Source organism: Numida meleagris, chromosome Z (assembly GCF_002078875.1).
Source record: "Numida meleagris isolate 19003 breed g44 Domestic line chromosome Z, NumMel1.0, whole genome shotgun sequence".
Taxonomy (NCBI): domain Eukaryota; kingdom Metazoa; phylum Chordata; class Aves; order Galliformes; family Numididae; genus Numida; species Numida meleagris.
Window position 1 is genome coordinate 28,762,006 of NC_034438.1, and position 20,576 is coordinate 28,782,581.

General features: G+C 40.2%; 1 long non-coding RNA gene across 1 annotated transcript in view; it reads right to left on the reverse strand.

Annotated features, from left to right (window-relative positions):
• Window positions 2,852–20,576, reverse strand: part of LOC110390121 — a 53,395-nt gene continuing 35,670 nt past the window's right edge. Inside the window, exon 4 of the long non-coding RNA XR_002433577.1 lies at window positions 2,852–3,093. This is a non-coding gene — a long non-coding RNA (uncharacterized LOC110390121). The remainder of the gene's footprint in view (window positions 3,094–20,576) is intronic.

Sequence of the window (20,576 nt, forward strand, 5' to 3'; positions counted from 1 at the left end):
AGCTCTATGTTATGTACTCATCACTCTCACTGCATGTGATGAAATAATTGTTTGCTTATATTCATATGATCTGATTAGATGGTTAAGATTTTCATATTAGTTGAGATCTGTGGATTAAAAAAAAAGGACACATGATTGGCAAAGTGTTTTTTTTTTTTCCTGTTCTAAGATTACTGACATTTGTGGATATTATAAACTGAAAGCAGCAGGGATCTGCATTGCAGATAGGCACTCCTGCAGTGCTAATCTAGGAGCAAGATTTCCTCCAGTGTCATTATCAACCATCCACGCATTACTAAGGAAGTAGAAGAATAGCATGAGGTGAGAGATACTGAGACTTTCCACTAAGCTCAAAGAATATTTGGTATTCGGATGGAAAGGACTCTTAGGGTATCTTTCCTGGGGGATCATATTTACTACTTGCTTGTAGTGTGTTCAACTTGATGGTTTGTAAACTGCATTTATTGTACTTAATGCCTAGAAAAGAGTAGTGCACACAGTCTAATGATTGTATTAGTTTCAGATCCTTTCCTACTCTGAATGAAGTACAGTATTTGTGTCTCACCACTCCTCTGAGTGCTTTGCTTTCTATGAAATTAGTACAGGCAGCAGGTGGCCTAAAGAAATTGCTAAACAACAGCTGATCCGAGTCGGAGCAGGCTGTGGATCCCTGCAATGGAACAGCAGGTACAGCTCTATTATACCGCCTGCTCAGTCAGGAGCCACCCCCATCAGCGATCAGAAAACAGGAGACCTTGATAACAGGAGGTGTCTCCAGCCTAGCTCAGCACACATTACTGACTTTAACTCCTTCTCTGCACTTCTTGCTTATAGTGCAACAAGGCTTTGAAGGCTGTTTTCATGGGTTATGTGATTTACATCTTGCTATTGATGTTAATGGCCTTTGCTGACCAACAGGTTTTGAAGAGCGGACTGTACAGAGTTGAGATGCATGTGTCTGATACAGAATGCTGGCATCTTCAGAGAAACTGTAAGAGTCCTGCTTGTATTCCAACTGGAAGATATGAATAAAAACCTGTTGAATGAAACAGCAGGAAAAGACACAGATAGGGAACGTGTTACCTTATGCTCATTGTCAGTGACATCAGAGATGGAAGAACTTTTCTTGCAAAGGCCAGTTTGGCCAGAGATAACAGAATCAACAAAATGGAAGTGCTTCTCAGGAAGTAAAATTATTTGGTTTTGTAGCAAGTTAAGGTTCACTTAGGATCCAGGGAGATACAGTACAAGCCAGACATTTTGAACCATAACTAAAGCATAACACCTAGAAAGAAAATTTGGCTGTGATTTGTGGACCTTGGAAAAGGTGAAAAGACATCTTTGATTCATATTTGCTTTTGGCAAACATAGCCTACAAAAATGGTCCAATATACATTGGTATTTCTCTGAGCAAAAAAAGATACTCTGCGATTACACATTGAAAACCAAGCATATTCATTTAATAATACATGTAAAATCAGTTTTACTGTACATTTCAGTGCCAGTGAACTTACTTGTCTGGACAGAGTTCCAAAAAAACTCAGCAGTCTCAGTTGACTGGACTTCTGTACAAGTGACTCTTGGTTCTTCATCCAGCTATAGTCAGTTGGTTATTGTTTCAAGTACTCCTGAAGAGCACTTTAATCTTATATTTTGCCTACACATAAATGGTCAGGATTAGCCTTGGTGGAAGACACTGCACTCAGTTTACAATCTAGTTAGACTTTCCTCCTCTCAGCACTGAAGGTTTCTTGAATTTTCAAGAACAAACTTCAAGCTTTTCCTGATATTTCAGGGACAGTTTATATGAAGTTTCCTGTGAAAAATGTAGTAGAATATCTTAGTTCACAAAGTGCAAACAGATCTTTTCAGGTCCAGTTGCATCAGTTAGGGAAAGACAAATTCATGAGACAGCAGTGTGCCTGGAATAGAGAACAGGTTTGTAACTGTAATGTCCAGTGAAAATATTTTTTTAATAAGCTATTGAAACTTCTAGAAAGAAGATTTGTCTAATCTATTAAGAACACATATTGTATCTATGGCTTGCAAAATTAGGATAAGACTTGGCTATATAGAGTCATATTGCTGCTGCTTCTAAAAGAGACTGCTTCAGTTAATGCCTCAGAGGGCAACTTTCCTCAAAGGGAAAAAAGTTGTCATAAATTCTACCAATTAGGGAACTGCAGTGTCTTATTCTTGAGTGCTGGATAATTGGACAGGTGAAAACAGTATGTTGCCATCAAATGAAGGAACATCTGAGTCATCCTGAACTTTTGTTCACCGGCTCACATAGGATTATATCATAACTCAACTGCCTTAAAGATTGGCTCAATTTTCAGTAATCCTGCATTTGTTGATGGGGAAAAGAATCTCTATTGGGGAAGGTGTTGCATCCTACAGGTACCAAACTGAAATAAATAAGGTAACTAGAGAATTTAAGGTTACTGAATGAGAGTGTGTATTTCCTGAAGATTAAGGTAATCTCCTCAGCCATAGTTGGTGGGTTCTCTCTCTGTTATCTCAGGTTCTGCAAATTAAGACAGCTGAGAAATAATAGTGAAAGCAATTTCCTACCTTCTTTTTCTGTACTTAGGCTATTTGTAGTTCTGCAGATTGTCATATTTTATTTTACCTTGAAACATATTTGTTGAAACTAACATCTGTGCAAGGAAACGGTAAAAGGAAATCTAAAATAAAACCGTCCTCAGTCATGATACTTTCCCTTAAAATAAAATAGATCTTCTGCTGATATTCAAAATTTCCCTCATGACATTTTCATTTCTTTTACTTTAGTTTCTCTCAGAAAAAGGATTATTTCCTAATATCATGAAATCATACAAGGGTTGGAAATTCCAAATTTTAAGTTTTCAAATAATTTTTCAGTCTAAGCTAGTCTATGACTAGCTTTCATTCAGCTTCTGTAGGCCTTAGCCTGCATGCTTCGTAGTCTCTGTGTATTTGGTTGAATATTCTGGTGGTGTGATGAACAGATATTTTTCAGGTCTTCTTTCTCAGATCATCGGATCCTTGTGTTTCTTTCAGGCTGAAATTGCTCAGAAATGTATCTCTAGTTTAGCTGTACTTCAGGGGGATCTAAAATAGGAAGGAAAAAAAAAACAAAAAGGAAAGGTCAAATGTTGTCTTTTTTATTCTCCTTCAGAGTGATGAATAGAAAAAACTTAAATTGAAAATAAATATTATTTCTCTTTTCTTTTAAAACGTGCAGCTAACCTATGGTAACCTCCTAAAATCTAGACATTAAAGTATAGTGAAAAAACGAGCAACAGTCTTTGCATGTCTCTTCTAGGCAAGTACACATTTAGGTAAAACGTATGAGAGCTAATCAAAGCCACTAGTTGTACAAATGGATACTAAAGGAGAACTCTGTATATGTGTGCATGCATCTTTTTGCTAAAGTAAGTGGTTTTGGTTTTTTTTTTTTTTTTTTTTTTTTTTTTTTTTTTTTTTTTTTTTTTTCTAAGCAGCCTTGCATCTTTACGGTATTGCTGTGTTGAGTCTCTTTGAGGAAGCTGAATCGCAGAATCATGTGATTCTAAGTTGAACTCTGACAGCTTCAGGAGCATGAGGCCAGCTGAAGCATGAGCTACTCTGTTTCTTGTCTCTTGAGACAAGAAACACTGTTGACACTATACAAACAGGTCTTCAGGAAAGGAGTACTGTTTGTATTTTCTGACTTTTTTTTTTTTTTTTGCCTAAAGCTCACAGGCTTTGAAAGTTGTTAGATGATATCTAACAAATACATGATCAAATTAATATTTTTCAAAGGTTTGAAGAGACATTCATTGTGCACAATGCTTAAATAAAGATATTCTCAATCCTTGGTTTAGATGTGTTTTCAGTAATTAAAGAACATAAGAATTTTATTCGGATTCTACTTTCTCTGTTTGTAATTATCCTCTTGAAGTCCCTTTGTAATTATTCTTTTTTTATGATCCCTTACATTAGCATATTCAATCTAAATTGTTTAATTAGATGATAGTTTACTCAAATTACAGATGCATAAGTTTTCTGTATAACAGTCAGGAAAATAGAGTGCTTTTGAGCTGGTGATATGCTAAGAAGAAAAAAAAAGTATTGTACTTCTGTTAACTGCAAATGCAAATTTACTTCTTTTAAGTCCGGACTCTATTTACTCTGCATAGACAGAAACAAATCCTGTGCTGTTATTTAGATAACTTATTGGTACGGTGGAATTTAATCCTTAAAACTGACAACTATGAAGCTGTGTACAATTTGCATTCTTTAGGCCTAGGTGAACACACTGGAAAATCTTAGCATAATATAGAGGCATAATATTTGTGTATCTACCTAAAAGAAAAAAATTCCCTCTCACCCATCCTTCTTTCATTGTATTAGAGTCTTCAGGACTAAGACTGTAATTTTCCTAAAGATGACTTCATCAACAAACACACTGATTTCATGACTGGTTATATCTCCTACATTTGTCAAGTTATGAAAAATGTTACTTTATGGCAGTCAAATTCTCATTCCAAAACAAGCCAAATATTAAGGTTTGATTTAGTCGTGCTTTTCTTGACAACCAAACAAGTAATTCCAAATTAGAATCATAGAATCATAGAATGAGCTAGGTTGGAAAAGACCTACAAGATCACCTAGTCCAACCATCCACCTACCACCAACAACCCCACTAAACTATGTCTCCCAACGCTATATCTAAATGTTTCTTGAACACCTCCAGGGACGGTGACTCCACCACCTCCCTGGGCAGCCCATTCCAGCGCCTGACCACTCTTTCAGAAAAGTAGTGTTTCCTAATGTCCAGCCTAAATCTCCCCTGGCGCAACTTGAAGCCATTCCCCCTCGTCCTGTCACTAGTTACAAGAGAGAAGAGGCCGACCCCCAGCTCACTACAACCTCCCTTCAGGTAGTTATAGAGAGCGATGAGGTCTCCCCTGAGCCTCCTCTTCTCCAGACTGAACAATCCCAGCTCCCTCAGCCGCTCCTCATAAGGCCTGTGCTCCAGACCCCTCACCAGCTTCGTTGCCCTCCTCTGAACACGCTCCAGGGCCTCAATGTCTTTTTTGCAGTGAGGGGCCCAAAACTGGACACAGTACTCGAGGTGGGGCCTCACTAGGGCTGAGTACAGAGGAAGAATGACTTCCCTACTCCTACTGGCAACGCTGTTTCTGATACAAGCCAGGATGCCATTGGCCTTCTTGGCCACCTGGGCACACTGCTGGCTCATGATTAGCCGAACGTCGACTAATACCCCTAGGTCCGTTTCCTCCATACAACTTTCGAGCCACTCTGCCCCAAGCCTGTAGCACTGCCTGGGGTTGTTGCGGCCGAAGTGCAGGACCCGGCACTTGGTCTTGTTGAACCTCATCCCGTTGGCTTCAGCCCAGAGATCCAGCCTGTCCAGATCTCTCTGTAGGGCCTCTCTACCCCCAGGCAGATCGACACTTCCTGCCAGCTTGGTGTCGTCTGCAGACTTACTGAGGGTGCTCTCAATGCCCTCATCCAGGTCATCAATAAAGACACTGAACAGGACAGGCCCCAGCACCGACCCCTGGGGAACACCACTCGTGACCGGTCGCCTGCTGGATTTCACTCCATTCACCACCACTCTCTGGGCCCGGCCCTCCAGCCAGCTCCTTACCCAGCAAAGGGTGTACCTGTCCAAGCCACGGGCGGCCAGTTTCTCCAGGAGAATACTGTGGGAGACAGTGTCAAAGGCTTTGCTGAAGTCTAGGTAGACCACATCAACAGCCTTTCCCTCATCCACCAGACGGGTCACTCGATCATAGAAGGAGATCAGATTGGTCAAGCAGGACCTGCCCTTCACAAACCCATGCTGGCTGGGCCTGATCCCCCGGTTGTCCTGCAAATGCCGCGTGATCTCCCTCAAGACAATCTGCTCCATAATCTTCCCTGGCACCGAGGTCAGGCTGACAGGCCTGTAGTTCCCCAGATCCTCCTTACGACCCTTCTTGCAGATGGGAGTCACAAAATTCTTCCCAGATATATTTAAGTATCTTGCCACTCAGTTATATGTTCTGATTTTTCTTAGAATCCATTGCAAGTTCTCAAAAACAAGCACTGGAATTCTGCTATTTGAAGTATGAATCTAAGATGTTTTTGTTTTTCATAAAGAAACCCCCACATCTGTTGGTTACTCAGTGTTGCTGAGTGTTAAGGTCATGACAGATGTGTCTTCATTGAAAAATGCTGATTAATATTAGCAGTAAAGTAAACAATATCTACTTTTTCTTGATTGTCATCTCTGAACTCTGTCAACTGTGGCAATGAGACAGGTCAGTGACAAAGAAATAACTACAATGAGCAGTTTGACAAAAGTAAACATCTTCCTACAAAGTGCTGCAGATCTCACTGGCAGACTAGTAATGTAAATGTGGTTCAGCAGGTAATATGCCCCTTTTTTACAGCTGTCTAAACCTTTCTATTCTTTTGGTGACTTGACTCTGGGCAACATTTAAACACCACACGGCTCATTGCTCACTTCCCTTCCCCAAGGGGGATGGAGGACAGAAAAAGAAGAGCGAAAGCAAAAATACTTGTGGTTTGATATAGTCAGCTGAGTAGATTTACTTTGAAGCTCACATGCAAACAAAACAAATGAGGACTTCATTCACTCCTTCCCATCAGCATGCAGACGTTTAGCCAGTTCCTGAAAAGCAGAGCCTCAGCATTTGGGTCAGCAGCAGCCAAAATACTGGTGGGTTATCAACCCTATTCCAGTGACAAATCCTGAACACAGCAGCAACACAAATTTCTATCAAGAAGATTAACTCCATCCCAGCCAGATCCAGTTAGCTGCTAATATTGTGGAGACTGTAAATTAGTCATTTATCTTGGCTCACAATACTGTAAGGAGAACTTGCAAGTTTTCTCCTATTTGGTGTTATTAATAAGAAGTTCTGGCTGCCCACCAGCATTCAAATGGAGATGTGACCCCTAGTTGGATGATGTAGAAGAATGTATGAATTGGGTTTTTGTGGTAAGGTTTTGAAGGTGATGGAAGTGATCTGGCTGTAAGGTGTGGTCTCTGTGAGCCCAGCATCCTCATGTCATAGAATCAAAGAATCACTGAGGTTGGAAAAGACCTCTAAGATCATCCAGTCTAACCGTCCACCTACCACCAATATTTCCCACTAAACTGTGACCCTCAGTACAACATCTAAATGTTTTTTTGAAAACCTCCAGGGATGGTGACTCCACCATCTCCCTGGGCAGCCCGTTCCAGCGCCTGACCACTCGCTTGGAGAAGTATTTCTTAACGTCTAACCTGAATCTCTCCTGGCGTGACTTTAGGCCATTGCCTCTAGTCCTATCATTAGTTACATGGGAGAAGAGGTCAATTCCCACCTCACCACAGCCTCCCTTCAGGCAGTTGTAGGGAGTGATAAGGTCACCCCTGAGCCTCCTCTTCTCCAAACTGAATAATCCCAGCTCCCTCAGCCGCTCCTCATAAGAACTGTGCTCCTGACCCCTCAACAGCTTCGTTGCCCTCCTCTGAACATGCTCCAGAGCCTCAATGTCTTTCTTGTAGTCAGGGGCTCAAAACTGAATGCAGTACTTGAGGTGTAGCCTCACCAGTGCTGAATACAGAGGGATGGCCACTTTCCTGCTCCCACTGGCAACACTATTTCTGATACAATCCAGGATGCCATTGGCTTTCTTGGCCAGTTGGGCACACTGCTGGCTCATGTTCAGCTGGCCATCAAACAGTACCCCCAAGTCCATTTCTTCCACACAGTCTTCCAGCCACTCTGCTCCAAGCCTGTAGCATTGCCTGGGGTTTCTGTGGCCAAAGTGCACTTGACCTTGTTGAACTTCATTCTACTGGCCCTAGCCAAGAGATCCGGCCTGTCCAGATCCCTTGGTAGAGTCTTCCTACCCTCAGGCAGATCGACACTTCCTGCCAACTTGGTGTCATCTGCAAACTTATGGAGAGTGCACTCAATGCCCTCATCCAGGTCATCAGTAAAGACACTGAACAGGACAGGCCCCAGTATCAACCCCCCAGGAACACCACTCATGATTGGTTGCCAGCTGGATGTGACTCTGTCTATCACCACTCTCTGGGTCCAGCCATCCAACCAGTTGTTTACCCATCAAAGAGTGTATCTGTCCAAGCCATGGGCTGCCAGCTTCTCCAGAAGAATACTGTGGGAGACAGTGTCAAATACTTTGCTGAAGTCTAGGTAGACCACATCAACAACCTTTCCTTCATCCACCAGACAGGTCACTTGATCATAGAAGGAGATCAAGTTGGTCAAGTAGGACCTGCCCTTCACAAACCCATACTGGCTGGGCCTGATCCCCTGGTTGTCCTGTACATGCCTCACGATCTCCCTCAAGACAATCTGCTCCATAATCTTTCCTGGCACAAAGGTCAGGCTGACAGGCCTGCAGTTCCATGGATCCTCTTTACTACCCTTCTTGTAGATGGGAGTCACACTGGCAAATCTCCAGTCCTCTGGGACCTCTCGGTTGACTGGCAACGCTGATAGATGATGGAAAGCCACTTGGCTATCACCTCTGCCAGCTCCCTCAGCATCCTCAGGTGAACCCCGTCTGGCCCCGTGGCCTTGTGGCAGCTCAGGTGGAGTAGTAGGTCTCTAACCACTTCTACCTGAATCATGGAGGGTTTATTCTGCTCCCCATCTTAGACTTCCAGGGCAGGAGGTAGAGTACCCTGAGGATAACTGGTCTGACTTTTAAAGACAGATGTAAAGAATGCATTGAGAACCTCAGCCTTTTTGTTATCTTCCGTGGTCACGTTTCCCACCGCATCCAGTAAAGGATGGAAATTCAACTTATCCTTCCTTCTAACATTAATATACTAGTGTCATGGTTTTGTAATTTTCGGTTATTGGTATTCCACATCATAACATCATGTAGTGGACATACCTAGTTCTCAGAAGAGAAGGACTACTACAGTCCCCACGGTACTTTGCTCCTCTGTTACCATTTCCAGCCAGAGGGAAAAGATAAAAGCTCGCAGTATAAAAACTTGCAGATCACGAGACCTCGTCCCTTTTTCTGCCGTCTCTCATCTTGGCAGCACCTCGCTCTCCAGCCGTCTTATCGTCGGTAGTAGAGTAAGGCCTACCTTGATTTTGGGACATTCTCTCTCTCTGCATTGGATTTATCAGCTTAAATTGTAATTATATTGTATTATAGTGTGTTGTTTTGCATTCCGATATCGTATTTAGTAAATTAGTTTGTTTCTCCTCAGATTGTTGCCGCTGTTCTTTGCTCTCAGGGCCATCTCCCTACCCTTTTCCCCTTTCCCCTTTTCCCGGGACGTGGGCCCTTGGGTCCCCCGTCCCCTTTGTCACGGAATCGGGCCTAACGCCCGTAAACCGTTGACAACTAGTAAAAATGTTTTTAGTTTTCTTTTACCCCAGTGGACAAGTTGAGTTCAAGCTGGGCTTTTGCCTTTCTAGTTTTTTTCCCTGCATATCCTAACAACTTCTCTGTACTCTCCTTGAGCTTCCTGTCCTTTCTTCCACAGGAGGAAGATTCTCTTTTTTTTTCTGCAGCATCAGGAAGAGCTCCCTGTTCATCCATGCCAGTTTTCCTTCCCACTGGCTCATCTTGTGTCACAGAGATAGCCTACTCCTGCACCTTTATGACTTTTTTCTTGAGGAGTGACCAGCCTTCCTGGACTCCTTTACCCTTCAGGACTGAATCCCAAGGGACTCTCCCTGATGTCAGATCAAAGCCAGCTCCAGCTGCTCCAACAGGGAGAGCCACTGCCAGAGCTGAGCAATGTGTGATGCTGGGTGTGCCTCCGTGAGTGGCCCGTGGTAGAGCAGGCTGTCCCCTTGGAGCCCATGGGCACCATGTAGATCAGTTCTCCACATGCAGCCACAGAGTAGCCCATGGTGCAGCAGTGGATGAGGCCTGAAGGAGGCACAGACATAGACACACCTGCAGGATCACCCTGGGCTGAAGCTGCAGCCCATGGGGAGCAGCCTGCATTGGGGCAGGAGGACTGGGGGAGCTTCCACCTGTGGGAACTTGTGTGGGGCAATGTCTGAAGGGTGGGCCCTCTGGTACAGAGCCATGTTGGGGCTGTGCTGGGAAAGCTGCAGACTGTGGGAAGCCCACATAGATTGATGGAGAGGGGAGGGAAGTTGTTTTTAGTTTGCTTTTATTTTCTCCCTTCTTTAGTCTGTTAGTAATAGGCAATAAATTATATTAATCTCCCTATGTCTCCCTAACTCTGTTTTGCCTATGGCAATAACACGTGAGCAATCTCTCAATCTCTCTGTCCTTATCTCAATGCTGGAGCCATTTTTTTTTGTCAACTTTTGTCTCCTTCTTCCTTTGAGGAGAGTGAGTGTGTGAGTAATGCGGTGGGGTTTAGCTGCAGTGTGAAACTGCCAAAGTGGAAGACACACAGAAAATACAAACGTGAAACAGTATATACTGGGTTAGTAGCAAGAAGAGTTCTAAAAGGCTGGTAACAAAGGTGTCCGTATGAATCTCAGAAAGAACAATTGCATTGCAGTGTAAGTTTTATTTAGATCTAACAAAAAGTGCTGTGACCATAAGGCAAAACAACTTTATATTAAAAACCATGTCTACTCCTGCTCATTACCATGCAACATTTTTTTGATGAAAACAAGGTCAAGATGGAAATGCTCAGATGAATGCCCAGAGAGTAAATAGCTCAAATATTCTTGTATTACAAGTATGCCATTTACTTTTCATCTTTCGATATCCTAGCCTTAACGTGTAGTGTAAAACAGAGAAGGAGGGAAAACACAAAGTGTGAGTAAAGGTTCTTACAGGCAAAGGGACAGCAATGACCTAAAGACACTTCTGAACAGGTTTAAAACCTGCTTCTATAATTAGAGAGTAGGAAACTCATCTTTTCCAGTTCTAACACAACAGAATTACTACTGCATATCAGCAGCTGCCTCTATGAGTCTTATCTGCATTAGATATGTGAAATCATTTCCATTCTGCTGTTTGCTGCCTAATCACAAATGGGAGAGGTTTTGTTGCATGTATGCCATACACTGAGAGACGTCTTGCTATCCAGTTATCTCAAGCTTAGTCTTCTTTCTTTGCTTTGCCAGACTGATACAGTATAAGTCACAATATACAGTAAGGAAGCAGGAATGACAGAAATGCCTGGCACGCCTGCTCCTGGCAGCAAAGCTGGTAAGATTACTCACAAACAGGAGGCAGGAAGAACATCTTAATCATTTCCATCTGTATTTAAAATATGTTTGATACACAAAAGGGAACATGGTAGCAAAAGAAACGGCACAGTTAAATTCTGCTAAACGGAATTGCAAGTTTTATATAGCAGCAGATCTGATACTGTCTTTTGACTGTATACATGCTCGATAAAGCAGGTGTAGGCTACATGCAAATAACATTGCTCTATCTAGGGACAAATTCTGTCTAGGATTTTCACTGTCAGGGACAGTCTGGAACCCTCTTATAGGTAGAAGAAGCTCTAAAATTGTTTTTCATGTATGAGATGAGCTATTCCTTAGGTCCAAAACTCAGAAGCACACACTTCCCAGTGTGATGTTGGAATTAATTGAATGTTTAGAAAGCACAGTGAATATGAAACCAAACATTAACATTTCTTTATGAGACTTAGGTTAACTTGTATTCATTTCTTGCCAGACTTTTAAGAAATGGTTAGGAGAGAAATCAGAATTAGATCTAGAGAAAGCAGTCTATTTAAAAAAAAAAAAGTGTGGATTTAAAAAATATGTGGTTGATATTAAACATCTCTTTTTCTGGATCTACATTCTGCAAGGCTAATGGTGTAAAAACAAATCACACAAGTAGCAGAAAGTCATTATTTCATTCAAATACTGGAATATGTTACCTATATGTTGCTGTCATATATATAACTTGCTCTGATGTGAGAAAAATTTTATACAGTTTTCATAGAAGCTTTATGTACACTTCGTTCTTAACTGTAGGGAATCCCTCTCAGAACCAGTAAATAAGCAGCTCAGGAATTAAATTAGCCCCCAGCTACCGTAAGCAAATAACCTACGTGGGAAATTGTGTTATCTAACTGGCCAGTTGATGCTTTGCTTTTTCCAGCTTTAAGAAAGAAATTAAATGGCATGGCAGTATATTACTCTCATTTCCAATCCTCTGGAGCAGATAAACATTATCATGAAACTGGCCAAGGATGAAATTTAAATAAGTAGTGATTGGAGAGGATGACAGGAAGAGTTTCCAGTGTACAAAAACTGACAAATTAGTTTAATTAACTGCAAATTTTGGAGTACAAAGATATGGGGAAATTATTTATTTTGATGCGTAATGCATGCTCAATATTTCTGTAAGCAGATTAGGATAAAGAAACCCTGCTGCACAGTTATTCAAGAAAGAAGTAAGAAAAGAAGCTGGAGCCATCTACATATTTTTCTCCTTTTAAGCCGCTGTCACTTTACAGTTTCAGTGTGGATTACAGATTCATTCCATTTCATCTGAGTTCTCTCACAACCCAAACTCCTTCTTCAGTTCTTTAATCAGCCATACTACAAAATTGCCACTGTCATTTAAGCACCCTAGACTCTCATAATGGACATTAGATTATGTGTCTCATATCATGATCATACTCTTACAGCATTAATTTTTTTTTCAGAAAAATCTATGTTGTGAAAACACAATCTGCTTTTTAAGTACTGAAGGAACTGAGCAGGCAGTATGTAATAAAATGGAAGTCCAATCTGTTTTTGTGGTTGCCTGGATTACAGAATCTTTTGGCCTGAGATTCTGTGACATCTTGATACGTTTACCAAAAATGCTATGGAGGCAAGTGGACATAGCAATGAATGCAGTCAATTCATCCACTTTGGTACTTTCAGTATTTTACAACTGTAATGTTCTTTTTGCAATTACATGCTATGGTTTGTGGTATGGAAATAAGTTACTCTGGAATTAAAATCTGTATAACTGTACAATAATGGCAGGATGGGGTAGCATATGAACCAAAGGACCTGAAGTTTCCAAACACTATCCTGAAACTATTGTTTTTGTATCCTTGGCAATTAATTTTCACTCATAGCATGTGCCTTTCTCCATTTGTGTAGAATGAGTGCCTCAAATGGGCTCCATAGAATCAGTTAATTGTAGGCTGCTCACTATTTCTCTACAGAGAAGTTCTTCCTGCAGTTTTGGTCTTGGTGCATTTTGTGTTTTCAGAAATAATTTTCTATTGGCCATACCTAAACTTGGCAATTGCAAAAAAAATAATCCCTGAGTTTTCAGACTGTGACATAAAATGTTAGTAAAGGTTGATCTCAGCACATACATTATTGAGGGAAGTGATATGAAAGACAGAGATTGTGATGAATGGAAAAGGATACATTTTTTCCCTTCTAAGTAGTACTGTCTACATTTAGCACAAACACTATAATAAAGAGCAAAGACTTTAATAATGACTTGCTTTCTACCAAACTGAAAAGTTTTGGTTTTACTTGAGAAACAGCAATATCATTAATAGCACCATGGTGACTGGGAGATAGCAGTCGTATTACAATGTAATGGAGCTCTTGAGTTTAAAATGTATGCACTGGCAGTTTTAACACTGAGAAACCAGAGTAATAACTGACTTTGTTTCACCCTTGACATTTCATGTTACCTCTGCTGTTCCATGCTCTAAAGACCTTCCCCTCACGAATACAGTATTTTGTACTTCCATTACATTTTTAGAGGTGAAGATTCATTCACATTTCAGTGTTTAGTTTGTCAGATTTTGCAAGGTTTCTTTCTTTTTCCCTTTCTTTTTTCCTTTTTAAATCAGGTACTAAAAGATTTTAAATAAATTTACCCTGAAATGCCAAAGTACAAGGACTGCTCTGAAAGTAATGATTCCTGTTTTATTATGTTGGCTCATGGTGTCCGAGGCAGATGCTGGTGGTACGGCAGTAGAGGTTGAACCTTCCCACCAATATTCCACTACATCGTGTTGCTATGTGAAAGAAGGCAGAATAGGTGCAGTCTGACAATACGGTGTCTGATATGGACATGTGGATGAAGAAAAGCCATGTCACTGAATTTCTCCATGCAGAAAAAATTGCACCCATTGACATTCACTGACGTTTACTGAAGCTAACAGTGGATGTGAGCATGGCGAGGCAGTATGTGGTGCATTTTAGCAGTGGAAACAGAGACATTAAAGACAAATCATATTCTGGATCGCCATGAATAGCTGTTCCAGCATGAGATGAAGAGTGTCTTGATCTGCTTATCCATACAAATTGGTGGATTACAACTAAGGAGCTGCATAAGGAGCTGAATAGTGGCTTCAATGTGCTGCAAACAGTGGCGGCAACATTGGAATATCATAAAGTTTATGCTAGGTGTGTCTCATGAATGCTCACACAGGAACAGAAAGAACACCATATCTATATTTTTCAGGACCTATTTAACCAACATGAGGTGGAAAATGACAGTTTCCTGGATTGCATCATTACTGATGATGAGATGTGGCATTACCACTATGAGCTGGAGTCAAAATGGCAGTCTGTGGAGTAGAAACATGTGAATTCCCCATCAAAGAAAAGTTCAAGACAGAGTTGTTAGTGGGTAAAGTGATGTACATTGGCTTTTGGGTTAGGAAAGGGAAGATCCTTCTGGATTTCCTGGACTCCAGACAAACCATCCACTCTGACCTTTGCATTGCAATGCTGATTAAGCTGAAGGCTCAAACTTCCAGAAATGGGCCAAAGAAGAAGAAAATCTTTTTTTCTGCAGCAAGATAATGCCAGGCCCTGTATCACTTTGAAGAAGCTGGAGCACACTGATAGACTTGGCTGGACATTCCTACCACACCTACAGTCACAGCAACTGTGAACATGCAACTTTTGGGACGCCTCTGCTGGTGCAGATTTTTATGAGCGCAGCATGCAGACTCTTGTTCATTGCTGGTGAAAATGCATAGATAATGGTGGTGATTGTTGAAAAACAGTGCTTTCTCTCCGAGAATTTGGTCTATCAAGTAGTGTCATTGTACTCTATCTATGTTGTACTTTTCATGGAAATTAATAGGAGGCATTAATTTTTGAGCAAACTACATAGAAACCACCTGATGATAGGTCCCAGATGTTTGGTCTTGCTTGAGTCAGCCTCTGGGCTTGGCTCAGTCCATCTATCAGGTTAGACTTGATAAAGATGGCAGAGTGCATGTCAAAAGCTGTGGTACTGAGTGAGGAAAAAGTAGTTTCAGAAATACTTTCCCTTTGGCTGAAATGCTACCTGAAACGCATGGTAACAATTTGTGTATTTCTACTACAGGTCAGTCACCCAGGGTAAGAAAATAAATAACAGTGAAGTGAATCTGGAATGAAGATCTAGCTGCTTTTTTATCTTTGTGCTCTGTGGCATGAATTTAGCTGGTTTCAGCAGATTCACTTGATGCTGTAAATCATTCAGAGCTATTGTCCTTGGATGAGGCGAAGGGATAATTAGGCAACTGTTTTGTCACAAACGCCACCAAAGTCACACTTTAGCTCTGTACCAGAAAGGAATTGGAGAGCCTTGGCATGCACTTTGCAGAGCTGCCCAGCTTTTTGGAGAAGAGTACTCAATATGATAAACCTATCCAAGGCTGTAGGTCTCATTAGAGGATCAAACTGTTTTCTCTTAGATATTCTCTCTTTGACTTAATTACTCTCTTCATATTTAAACACAAGGGAGTCTGAGTGAGGTTTCTCCAGTGAGAAGGAGGATTAAGCTTCTTGTAACTTTTTTTTTGTGTAAGACTGAGAAATTGAGACTGGTAATAGCAGGTGAAGTGATACTGAAAAACCATCAATGCTACAAAAATAGGAATCTCAGTATATGAAGGATGGCCTTTGGAAATGCAGATATTCCTTGGATATGATATTTCATGGAATATTCTGAGTTGGAAGGGACTCACAAGACTCACAGAGTCCAACTCCTGGCTACCAAGCCTACCAAAAATTCAGACCGTATTGCTGAGAAGAGTATTACTGCTCCTTCTTTGTTCTCAGAAAGGGCAGATAAATAACATTGGTTTGCAGCAGGATAAGCTGTGAAATGTGCCCATAGAAATCCTGTCAGTGAATATAGTTTTGATGCTCATAAACACATTTACTTTTTATTTAACCATGTGCTTCTCTTTTGAGTTATTTTTAAGAGAATGAGCAGTTGGCCTTTCAGACTTGCAATGGGTATTTCATGTTCATGCATAGTGGACTCAGTATCACTAAAATAAATCCACACAAAATGTTCCAGGGAAATTCTGTTAATGCTTTTTTTTTTTTTTTAAATTATTTTAAAGATTCTTTGTGCATTGTCTTAGTTAGCAACAGACCCTAGTGGGATAGTGGATTTAGAGTGGAAAAAAATAGACCAACACTGTTCAAGTACAATTTGATATTATTTTACACATTAATTTTAGATGTTTGTACTGAGCATGCTGCAGTAGCTTCAATCATTTAGGAAAAAAAAGATTTAATGAAAATACTAAATATTGTTAATGACATTGGTCAAATAGTAAAGAATGAATATCTTGAACATATCACAAGAGCAAGAAAAGTACTTAGATTTGAAAACTTATATAGATTCCAGGAGGATTTCTCAGCAGATCATATTCAGCATGGACTATAAATATCTGTAACATTATTTCTGAGAGGTAGATATCTCTCTCTAAAAAAGTACATCAAATTTAGCACTTAAAAACATGTATTTAAGGCTCTTGAAACAGATGAAAATACCCTTCATTTAGCTGTCTGGAGTTAGAATAAGGTTGCTGAGACACAGGTGCAGGCTGAGGTTCAGCTCTAATATGGGTACAATTTCTAAATATATATTCATGAAATTAGTTGTGAGAGGACTGCAAGGAAAAATACAGGGACTCTGAGTTGTTATTCCAAAGCAGTGTACATACATTGTGAGAGATCTTTGGGTCATAAGTGAAAAAATATGTAAATCTTTTCCCTCTTAATAATAACAGGATGTGCTTATCAGAAACACCTGAATAGAAATCATAGATTTTAACAAGTTTAGTTCTGACTTGAAAAACAACAGTAGCATTATATGGCTGCATATCAAAAAACTTATTTTGTAATAGAGATTCTCTATACATACCAAGGTTTACTGTAAGATTTTTTAGTTGCCTCAGTGAGGGTAACATACTGTTAGCTAGGGTGAGATTCCAAACTTCTGCTATATCCATGTGAGTTTGACTGAATTTTGGTTTTGACACCTGCTGAGTGTTGTAGCGGAGGATGCAATAGAGTTACTCAGAGCAAACATCATCTGGGATATCTATCTACCGGGGGTACTTGAAAAGGTTGCAAGACTCAGCAGGGAATTCAGTCTTTTCTGTTTACTCCTGAGATCGCGATTCTTTCACCATCACAAACCTGTGCATGAGCCACACATGAGAATATAAAATTTAAGACTGCTTTTTAGTCCTGAATATTGTACATTTCAAGATACTTTGTGAGTATGCATTCTTGACTCCAAGAACAAAGAAGGACGTACTTGGGGCAATCCATAGTCATTAAATGAAAGAACATATGCTTATGAGTACTGAGACACTGAAATGCTCATTTATCCTCTCCTCTCTGGGAGTAAGTTGGTAGATGCACAGGAACATCCTCATTACTGCAACATCAAATTTCTCTGAGTTCATCATTTTCTAGCTGGTGCTTATAATCTATGTCTCCACACCTGGGCTGTTTACACGTGAAATCCTTTCTGCCTTCCTGATTGGCAACCAGAAACTGTCTGCAGAAGACTAACTCAGTCAAAGAGAGCTACGTTCAGTCAATTTATGGTCTAATTTTGTGCCAAAATAGGATGCGGTAAAGCATTTTGAAAATCTGATGTGAGAAGAATACTTAGTGTGCACACAACCTATACACTGTAGGCCATGAGGTGATGTCTGTTGTTTATTCTTCTAGAACATAATAATGTGCCATGAAAATAATAGTGTCAATACATATATTATTAAAAAGGCAATTGAACTCAACATTGGCTAAAGGAATTGAACATTATTAAAACTACTGATATGCCACATGTATCTAGCATACTCTGTGTGTGTAATTAGGAACTTATGAAGAAAAAATATGCTTTAGTACCAAAGATTATTGCTATGATTTGACTGCAGCTCTGTGTTGTAATGGTTTCTGAGCTAACACTACATAAAGGTTTTTTATGTTGGTTTCAATGCGATCCGTGAACGAAAGCATTCTTAGGCAAATTCAGTAAAATGCACCATTTAACGCTTGCAGAATCCATGTACTTTCTTTGTTTACCTAAGTTCATGAGTGTGAAGGAAATACCGGTGAAACAAGTGGTTTAGGCCCTCATAATTTTTCAAAAGCTCATATTGGAAAAATATTCACAGGCAGTTGAACAGTAAACATTTTAAACCCCAGAAACATCATGAGAAGGCTGTAGTTCTGGGATTAAATTGACTTATATCGTCTCGGATAGTTGAAAGTAAAGCAAGTTTAGTATTGGAATAATTGGTGTTTCACTTCCTGTGCACAATTTGCTTTCTGCAGAGTGATGTGAAGCCATGCAATAAACCTGCAGTCTGCTTGGCTGATGTAGCAGGTTCCAGTTTATATCAGCTTTGATGGATGCACTTAAAACATTTTGATAACATGACATTCCCCAATGTCCAAATACAGATGAAGAAGAGTGCACCAGCTGTTGCTTTGACTGGTGATCAAGAATCTCCTAGATAAAGGCAATCTCATGTAAATCTGCCATGAAAATGAATATCCTCTCATGTGAAGAGTTATTTTCCAATTACATTGTTATATAAAGAAAACTTAAAAAAAGTAAACCTGAAAACTTTCATGAATATGTGAAGTTCTCAAAATGAAAATCAGTGTCTTTATTGAGATGGGCTCCTACTTTTTAATTTTAATTGTTCTGCCATCTAAATTGTCAAGAATTTCAAGAACAGACAGATTTTTGGAAGGCTAGGGTGTCTGTAGAAAGTCTACTGGTATGCGAGGGAAAAATAAGTATTTTCTCTCACCTTCCCACAAATTGCTGTTCCCATCTTTGACTCCTTGGTTGCATAATGTTTATGTGGGCAGATGTTCCCAGAATTCGCCTCTCTGCATGGGACCTCTTTACAACCCCAGCAGGCAGCCAGATTTTGCAGCTCAACCCAAACATCAAGACTTAAACTGCAAGCAATCTGTTACACTCTAGCTAAGGAAGTAAAAGTTCTGCAGCTGTCAAGGAGAGATGTATTAGTTTGGCCATGCCTAAAATGCTTTGGGAGGTTTTCTGAAAGGAAACATGCCAGTCTTGCACTGAGCCTTCTTACCTGACTTTATTTCAAAATTTAATGCAGCCAACAGGTAGAACCAATTCAAAAGAACTATTATTCTTACCTAAGGGGCTAGGGAGTTCATTACAAATAATTGCACGTGTACTCTGCAGGAGTTAACAAATGCTCAGCAAGCTATTATATTGTATGGCAGCAGCCTATAGTAATTTAGGTGCACTAAACAGCACTGAGATTGGTGAATTTTGAATTTGGAAATTTCTCCCTGTCCATTCCACCCTGCCCCAAGTTGTTCCTGGGAAAAACTGACATATATATTTAACTATTTGGAAGTGGAAACGTTTCTTATGTTGCTAGATGAGCCAAAACAAGACACCAGTCAGAATCAGCCTGCTCTCCCCTTCTGTCTTAACGGTATATCTCCTTCCTCCCTGACAGGAGGACAAAAAGTGACATTTTCAGCTTGTAATCTATCTTGCCATCAGTGAGAAGAATGAGACCATCATTTTGATCTCAAGCTTGTTTTGAATCTCTGCTTTTGCTCACTTCTGTATCCTTGACCAAAGCCTATAACTAAGGATCATTCAGGACAATGTGAGTGAAAGGTGACAACAAACGTTATAACGGAGGTCTGACGAATGTTATCAGCTGTTTCCGTAATTGGAAAATCTGTGCTTCTTGTGGTCCTTCACAGTCCTGTCCATGGCTAGTATGTGTTCTTTGACCAAGAATCCATGAGCACTAAATATACTGATTGAAGGCTTCCAGCAATACCAATCGGTGGAAAATACAATATGAAAATCTTAGTCGTGTAGCATAATGCAAATATTCTATCTTAGCAAACGTTGCTGCTGCCATTACCCCAATTCCCCATAGCAGACATTAATTCATGGCAGACTGGAATTTGTCGTTTCTCTTCCCTTTGTTTGTTGGCAAATTCAGTACGCAAAATTACACGTCTCAGCACAGTAAAAATCTTTTATCTCAGTCTGGACTTATTTCTTTTTCTTTTCCTTCCTTTTCTCCTTCCCCTTTCCCTTCTCCCTTTCCATTCTTTGATCAAATATGAGGCTGGTTTTTTTTTTTTTTGCTCGCTTCTGTGCTTTCATTGCCAGTTTTCTCACTTCAGTGACTCTTGTTCTCTTTCTTTAAGAAAAGACTTACAGACGCTTACAGAACACTTTGAGAAACGTTCTCTCATCATCTTTCATATGCCTAATGTCTTTGTTTTCAGTGATTTGTGAATTTCACAAGAACATTTAGTTATAAATGTTCTTTGTCATAGAAACAA